At 57.3% G+C, this 7,959-nt stretch overlaps 1 long non-coding RNA gene across 1 annotated transcript; it reads right to left on the minus strand.

Moving 5' to 3' along the window:
- Positions 1-349: 349 nt before the first annotated feature.
- LOC103351368 (uncharacterized) lies at positions 350-2,284 on the minus strand. The gene is made up of 3 exons (XR_519158.4): positions 2,101-2,284; positions 1,218-1,476; positions 350-724 (listed from the first exon to the last, which is right to left on the minus strand). It is a non-coding gene; the product is annotated as an uncharacterized lncRNA (long non-coding RNA).
- Between the last annotated feature and the right edge of the window lie 5,675 nt (positions 2,285-7,959).

The raw sequence follows: 7,959 nt of genomic DNA on the forward strand, positions 1-7,959 counted from the left end.
ATTGGTGCCCATACGCCAGTACATTTTTAACAGCTGCATAATAGTTCATTATGGGAACCCACCCGTTATTTGCAATAACTCAAAGAAACCCTACACGTAAATCTGTCACACAATTGTCCTGACAGGGGAGGGGCCAGGGTCTCCGTTGAGAGCTGCGTCTGGTGCCCAGGGAAACCTTTACTTAAGGGGCACGGGGCATCTGCACCCACAAACACCTGCCTCAAGTGAGCCTGCCAGTTCCCGCATCTCACCTCTCACCCCCTCCTTATCCATGTGGTCTCAGGCTGCAACCGAGAAGAGGGGGGAGGTGCGGTTGCGCCGGGAAGCAAACGCAGAGCGGACACGCGAGTCCTCTTTCAGTGTTTTTATTCGCTGGTCAAGAGGCAGGCAGGGGGGCTCCCAGGCACGGGCCTGGTCTCAGTATGCCAGAGTCTAAGGTGACTGTGTTTTGCTTCTGTGGGGGCCTGCGCTGGGGGCAGGCCCGGGAGGCCGGGGTCCGTGGTTCTAATCGTGGTGGGTGTTGGGTACGAGTGTGCGAGCTGGGGCCCCCCCGTCTGTCGCACACCCGGCTCCTCCAGGGTAACTGAGGAAGCATTTGGAGAGCTGGGGGTGGGGGGCATTGCCTCCAGCTGGGGCGGTGTGCGTGGGGGTCGGTTGGTGTTCAGGTTCCAGCTCCTCCGCGTGGGCTGCTACTATCACATTTTCTCCAGGATTCAGGTTGGGCCTGAGGAAACAAAAGGAAAAGATCAAAATCAGAGAGAGCGGCTCAGGAAGGAGGCAGCCAGGGGCACAGAGTGAAAGAGGGGAAACAGGAGAAGTGGGGGGGTGAGAGAGACAGCGGCGGGGGGTGGGGAGGTGGAGAAACGAGCAGCAAGAGGTGCGCTGGGTCGGAACACACTAACCAGGCGTAGTCACAGGCCTCTCACGCACACGGCCCATGTCAAGTACCCAGAAGCCCCCGGGAGTCAGAGCGGCTGTGCTCACTTAGGGACCACCCCTCTAAGCCCCTGTGCTGAATGAAAAACAATTTCTCAAACTTTCTGGGAGCTGAGGGCCCCGGAGCAGAGCAGCCGACGGGGGGAGTCGGCCCGAGGGACTCGGCCTCCCAGCGAAATCCTTCCTGGGCAGCGGCCAGAAGTGCAAACTGGGAGAGGCCCGGCGACGGCGAGGGGGCTGGGGGGAGGAGGGAGCGTTCCTTTCTCCCTGGACACACTCACCTCTGCCAACCAATTATTCTGTCTTCCCTAGAGGCTGTGGGGAATGGAGTTGTGGTGTCCATTGGAAAAACCCAACGGTCACTGTCAGCTTCCGAGGCATACAGATGCGGGGGGTGGGGTGGGGGGCAGGCGGTGCTGTTGGTTGAGGAAACAGAGGAGGCAGCCAGTGCAGGGGGCAAACTCTTACTGGCAGCTCTTCCTGCTCAACTCGGCCAGAAGAGGGTGAAGCAAGCTTTCAAAAGGATCTTTCATCAGGAAACTACAAAAAAAAGAACCCATCCGTGCGTTACAGAGGGTCCCAAGCTTTTGATTCCTGCCCCTTCTCCCTGTTTGACATACTGAGCCTACATCTTCCTTTATCTTTTACTTGTGTGTGTCAAAGGCAGAGAGCGAGGCAGACAGCGCCAAGCCACTCGTTTGCTTCCCAAATGCCCTCAACAGCCGGGGCTGGGCACAAACAGGAGCCTGGAGCCGTGTGCGTTAGCAGGGAGCTGCGTGGGGAGGGGCGTGTGGGCGTGAAGCCAGTCGCCGGGCCGTGGCGCGGGGGCTTCTTCCACAGACGCCCTCGCCACCGTGCCCGTCCACTCGGGAGCCCTTCGCGTCCGCGCCCATCCCCCGTGTCGTTAGGCGTTCCGTTCCTTCTGCGCATGCTCCCAGCTCTGGGTCCTGGAGCCCTTAGGTTTGCAATGAACCGGCTTGGGGTTAAGCTGGTTTTCTCCCTTGCCCCTTTTTTGAGGCACGGAGTCTCCCCAAATGCCATATAGTAAAGGCATTTCTGGGATCGTGCGGAAGCGACCTTCTTCTGAAAAAGCAACCGGGTCCAGGATGGGGGAAGAGCCGGGCCCGGGGTCCCACAGCGAGGGAAGGATGCGGCGGGACCTACCCAGGGCAACTTCCTAATACTCTAAAGCTTCTTTTCGTCTCCTCCATTCCCAAGGCCTTAGCATCCGGGCAGTCTAGGCTAACCAACTGTCCCCTCCCCAAGCCCACCTTCCCATAACGCACAGAGGGAAGGAACGAAAGCAGCAAGCGTGTAGCACAAGGCCAGGTCCACTGACTTAAATAGCCTGGGAAACCACTGGCCTCGCCTCTAATCTCCGGTTTCCGCTGAGGCTTTTGCCGCTTATTGGCCCAGCAGAAGTGACTGATCGGTCCGTGGGCCAATGAATGATGAACTTGGAAGCGCGCGGTGACGGTTACCAGCCAGTTCTCGCCTCGCGAGACTCTGGGGTAACGGTCTTTAGTTCAACCGTTTCAACTACCTTTTTCCTCACAGTCCAGTGTCTTCTTTGTAAAGGGTGATAGGCAGTTTCTCCCCCCCCAGAAGGAACACGTTTGGGGAAGAGAATGCGGGCGTGTCATATGGAATGAGTCACTTAATGAGGGGGTCTTGCCTTGTTAAGAAGCTGGTGGGGAGTGAGCGGCGGGGAGGTGGCCGGTTACCGAGACAGAGGACTTGGGTGGCTCCCGGGGGACGGGGCGCTCAGGGCAGCGTTTGTAGCCTCGTTTGGACCGCTGGGGCTCGGACTCCTGGGGCTCGGGCTGGTTCTGGGACTTGGGTGAAATGATAGGATTGCTCCTGGGGGCTTCCGGTCAGAGGAATCGGGGGGCCAGACCGGCCGGCGGGCGGGGAGGCGGTTGTGGTGTTCTTGGCCGCGGAAATGGGCACCTGCCTCCCGGCCGGCATCGTTCCCTCGAAGGCAGGGGAGGCCGGGGCCGGGAGACGATTGCGGCATAGAGATGCGGTGGCCCTTCTCTGAAAGATGGCACTGCAGAAAATGTGGTTTCTGGAGGGTGTCAGGGTTCCCCCTAATAGCCTTTTAGGAGATGGAGTCAGAGCTGAAAAGAAGAAGTTAAGAGATGGAAAGTGTGACAGAGAGACGTGAGACCTGGAGTTCTAGAAACGCTGAGCCAAAAATAAAAATAATAAACCACGCTTGGTGCATAGTTATCACTCAGTAAGTGCTAGCTATTACTTCTCCGCCTCGCGGAGTGGTGGGAGAGGGACTTGCTCGCCTGGAGTAGTTCAAATGCACGAGGAAGCGAGAAGACATAGAACAGACAGGTTCCCGTCGTCCTCTCTGGCTACTCCTGTATTCTGAGAATTGCAGAAGCCGGCTCTCGTTGAGGGCCTGAGAAGGAAGGATTGACTAAAAGAGTTAAGGGTGTCGCCGTGTGCTGTGGACCCGAGGTGGACGGTTATGAAAAGTAGAATCAGATGTGGTGAGGGCAGGCCCTGGGGACGGGCGGGCGTGCGTGCGTGCGTGTGTGTCCCCGTATCCATGACAGTCATCATGAGTGCTGGGATGGGGTGGTGGGGAGAACCCACCTCCTGGGGAAAGGGAATGGCAGGATGATTCACTCTCTTCTGGAAACTTCCATCGATCATTGTCACAAGTGTCAAGTCACTCAGGGATCCTCTGGGCTTTGAGGGCCGAAGGGGGCGGGGGAGACTCCCTCAGGAAGCCTGGAGGCAAGGGAGCCATTTTCTGTTTGAGAGATGACTGAGGCACCTGAGTACAGCTCCTGGAGGCTCTGAGTGGAAACAAGGAACCCCCCCCCCCCCCACGTCATCCTGGGTTTCTTTTGGCCCTTCTGACCCTCGCTGATGCGTGTTCGCTCTTATCAAGTGGTTGAATCTGAGGCAGTTGTCAGGATGGTAGAGCTGAAAGAAGGTGCTGCTAAAGGAACTTTGGGTGCCATCTGTAGGCTTCCTGTGGGTTGGCTGGGGGCTGGCTTTCGGCCACAGTGGCAAGTCCAAAGCCACCGGGACCAGCCCCCCCCCCCCCAAGCCGAGGAGCTCTGGTGTACAGCGTCGGGGCAGGGGGAATGAGGGCCGGGCCGGAGAGAGACAGGAGAAAAGATCCTAGAAGCCAGAGGCTGAGGAGGCCCGAGACGATGGCCAAATGACAAGAGGCTGAAGCCAGCCGCAGCCAAGACAGCCCTGGAACGAGCAGGCTTGTCATTCCTCTCCCCGTTTTCACTGAATCCGGTTTCACTCACTTACCAAGCCAAGTTCTCAAAGAGTCCCTGGGGGTCCCAGCAAGCATTACATAGACTGACTGATGTCCATTTTCAGGAGCTCCTCAGAGTCCCCTAATGGCCTGACTCTGGTTCAGACCCGGGAGGGCACTCCTGAGAGCCGAAGCTGAGACGTCAGCTGCCGGGAACTGATTTCCTTCTTCATTCCCATGGAGTGGGGGCTAGTGAAGCAATCGACCGGGCCTGGAATGAGCCTCCGTTTAGCACGCTGGGATGGGGCGAGACAGCGGCATCCCAGCGGGTCACGAGGGCAGGGGTGGTAACATCAGGACAGGGGCTGCTGGCCTTGGAGTGGAGAGAGCGATGGAGCGCTGCGGTGGGAAAGGGGCGCGCAGCAGGCTGGCCGTCAGCGAAGCTGGAGCTGGATCATGTCGGATCCACTGGGGGTGGCTGGGAAGGAGGCCCAGCTGTGGAACAGGGCCCTGAAGCCAGCTGTGGCTGGGATGCGTGGGTGATGTCTTCTTCCCCCAGAGGGGACATCACACAGGCCAGAGAGGAGGTGCAGGACCCCGCCAGCGCTGAGGTGTGGGGAACCTGAATCCACAGACTGTGGTGAGAGGCAAGCACAGGGGAAGGAGAAGATGGCCCGAGGCACAAGGCCACCAGGCAGGCGCGTCCCAACACCCAAGGGTGCTCTTTTCTGCTCTTGCTTACCCTGGAAGGTGTTTAGTAGGACAACAAGGATATTCCCAATAGGCCCAGGGCTTCCTGGGCCTTCGGAAAATGTCCTCCATCCTCTCTGATGCTCCTACTGGCAAGGCCCGCTCTGGGCGCGGGAGGGCCATGCACAAGGGACAATGACTTTCTCGGGGAGCGGCCATGGCTGGGTGACTCCAGATGTAAGAAATGTCCAGGAGGAGGCAGAGTGATGGGCAGGAGCACATCTCAAAGACTCCACCCACGTCCTTCCCTCCTGCCGGTGGGAAGGGTTGAAAGGGTCTCATGGTCACAAGGAGGTATTGAGGGGCTGAGGGTAACGGCAGGGGCCAGAGATGACTTGTTCTAAGGGGTAGGCAGATGGAGACACGAAACCCCTGCCCTGCTCTGTCCCTAAGTGAGGAGTGGGGGGCGAGCGAGGGCAAGGAGGAGCAGCAGAGACAGGAGTAGGGAGTGTCTGAGCCAAGGCCCCATCCTCTGTTTGGATGGAAAGGCAATGACCTTGCCCCTGCTGCTTGCCATCTGCATGGACGAAGAACGTCCCGTTTCCAAGGGAGGTCTACCTCCTCCTTTGGGGACTTCTAGCCCACTACTCTAGGCGGCATACTTCCTGAGCTATACACGGGAAACCTGCATTGCTGCCTCCGTGTGCTAACAGTTGGTCCCAAGGCTGGTGAGGCGTTGAAAGCTTCAGCGGTGCGGTTCGCACCTGTCTTTGACAGTGAAGGTTCCCCCGGAGACAGTTCCTGCCAGCTCTCCCACCCCCTTTCCCATCCCCTGGGCAAATGCGCAGAAAGAAGATGGGGGGGGTGATGAATGGGAGGCAGCAGGAAGGGGCTCCAAAGCCTTCTCCCTTAGACCTTCTGGGATAGTCCGAGGGACAGATAGTGGGGGAGAGGGCACAGGATCAGTCAGATGGGAACGACGTGAGGGCGAGGGTGAAGAGCGGCCTCAGTGACGCTCTGCTCCCTGGGAGCCGTCCCAGCACGCAGTCGGCCTCCAGACCACGAAGAACAGAAGACTCCTGATCCCATCAGACTAGCCTCAGATTCCTTCTCCCACTTAGGGCCCTACTGGAACTTGAACTTTAAGAGCCGGGAGTGATGCTTTGGGCGAGTCGTGTTTGTTGTCTGAGAGTGGGGGAAATACCCTTGAATGTGCTGCAAGATTCAAAGGCAGTAGAAGCCCCCCGTCCTCGGTAGGCTTTTTCTTACCATTGCCCCGGCTGCAGCTCTCCGTCTGTCCTCCAAACCCTGCTCCTAGGAGAAGCCTAGAACCAGGAGGAGGCACAACCATTATGTTGCAGAGTTGCCTGCCGGCATCATGGCCGCCCTAGGAGTGCGTGTGTCCCTTCTCACCGTAGCAGCCTAGGACAAAACTGGAATTTTTCAAAAGGAATTGTTGCAGAAAAACACAAGGTTAAGAGAAAACCAGCTAGGAGAATGTGAAAGATTTTGTAACCTGCTGGGATCCGAAGTGTTGCTGTTAGTTGTGGGCTGTTTTGGATTTCAAACCTGTTTTCATTTTGGTTGGTGGAAGATGGATTCTTCCCCCACCCTGGGAGTTGTCACCTCCACTTTGGGGTCTCCCTTGCCCTCCTTCTATCCTCTGCCCACGAAGCTCATCTTTCAGGGTTTCACTTCCTCTCTTTCTCTTCCTACTTCCTGGCTCTCTCGCCCTTTAGATGGTCTCTCTGTTTTGGGGTCTGTGCTCTAACCTAAACCTCTTCTATTGGTTGGCTGGTTGGGGCACAACGCCCTGTTGTCCTCCAGGTGTAAGCTGGGGAAGGACCGGTTCTGGCGGGGCAGGTGAGAGGCAGGCTGTAACTGTGAAAGAGAGAGCAGTGATATCAAAGAAATGCCGCCCTGCACCCAAGCATTTCCACTCCTGCCCCTTTTTCAAGACGCCTGAGCCCCCTTCCATGGCCATGCCTGTCCTGCCGTTGATTATAGAGAACAGGTTGAAGAGTTTACACGGAAAACACAAAGTTGTATGGATGAATTTGGACCCTAGTGCTATGAACCCAATCTCAAAGCACATGGGAAAATACTCAATATTCAAAAGTATGTGCTGTTTATGTCACTATATTCAAAATGGACCAGCAGGCAGGAGGGGGAGGGAAAGGGAAGACTGCCTTTGGCCAGCTCTGGAGGGTGGCAGTCCATTCGGGAGAGTCTCCTTGCACCGTGGCAGGCTTCTGGGTGTGCGGTCTTGGTCTTGGCTTCAGGCGGTTCTTCCATGGCAATAGGTGAGGGCTATGGGTGGCACAGCCCAAGCCCTGAGTAGCTCCAGGGTGGCTAGGATCCTTGCAGATGGGGTCAGCTGTCTGAGGGGGGCTTTTGCGAAGTGCTGAGAATTGGTCTCAGTGAGAACATTTCCTTCAGAGAAACTTCTGGGAGCAGGGAGGAGAAGGCTGGGTGGTGGCAGGAGGCCCCCGGGCGGTTATAGTCCTCAACCAAGGGACTTTCTCGTCAAGTCACCGAGTCTTCTTCAAATGTTTGGTTGTGCGTCTATTTGAGAGGCGAAGTGACATAGAGAAAGACAGACAGACGAATCAGCTCGCTCCTGCAATGGGGCTGGGAGGCGGGAACTCGATGTGGGTGTCCCACGTGGGTGGCAGGCACGCGCCTCCTTGAGCCGTCAGCTGGTGCCTGCCAGGGTGCGCATTAGCAGGGAGCTGAAGTGAGGAGAGGAGGCGGGGCAGGAACCCGGGCACTCTGATAGGGATGTGGGCATCTTGCCGGGCCAGCTCAGGGTCCTGGCGGGATGGAAGTCATGACGTTGGTTTGGGGGTAATTTACCAAGTGTACCTGCCACATTCCTCGCTCTGGGGACCTTTCCAGGGAGGAACAGTGAGAGGGAGGAGGATGCCTGAGCAAGAGGCCACTGAACACATCGTACCCCCTGCAGCTCTCCAGAACCCCCCACCCTTGCCCCACTGCCTCTGGGTGCTGTCTCTCTCTCTCTCTCTTTTTTTTTTCTTTTTTTCTGACAGGCAGAGTTAGAGAGAGAGACAGAGAGAAAGGTCTTCCTTTTCTGTTGG

Source organism: Oryctolagus cuniculus, chromosome 1 (assembly GCF_964237555.1).
Source record: "Oryctolagus cuniculus chromosome 1, mOryCun1.1, whole genome shotgun sequence".
NCBI lineage: Eukaryota > Metazoa > Chordata > Mammalia > Lagomorpha > Leporidae > Oryctolagus > Oryctolagus cuniculus.